Genomic DNA, 253 nt, shown 5'->3' with positions numbered 1-253 from the left:
TTTGTTTTTCAATAAGTAATCATTGAGCCTTTACTATAGGCAAGGTACTGAGAATCAGTGTTAGCAAGACAGGCAGGATCCGTGCCCTCAGGGGCTTAGGTTGAGGGGCAGTTAAACAAACGAGATGACCTCTGAGACGATGAGCGCCCACTGAGAACAGTACAGCAGGTGTTGTGATGGAGGACCCAGGCTGGTTGTGATGGAGAGAGGACCCAGGGCTGGCTGGGATGGCGGGAGGGCCCAGCTGGCTGTG

Source organism: Myotis davidii, unplaced genomic scaffold, assembly GCF_000327345.1.
Source record: "Myotis davidii unplaced genomic scaffold, ASM32734v1 scaffold262, whole genome shotgun sequence".
Lineage (NCBI taxonomy): Eukaryota > Metazoa > Chordata > Mammalia > Chiroptera > Vespertilionidae > Myotis > Myotis davidii.
The sequence above is the reverse complement of the archived record's forward strand: the minus strand, read 5'-3'. Positions refer to the sequence as shown.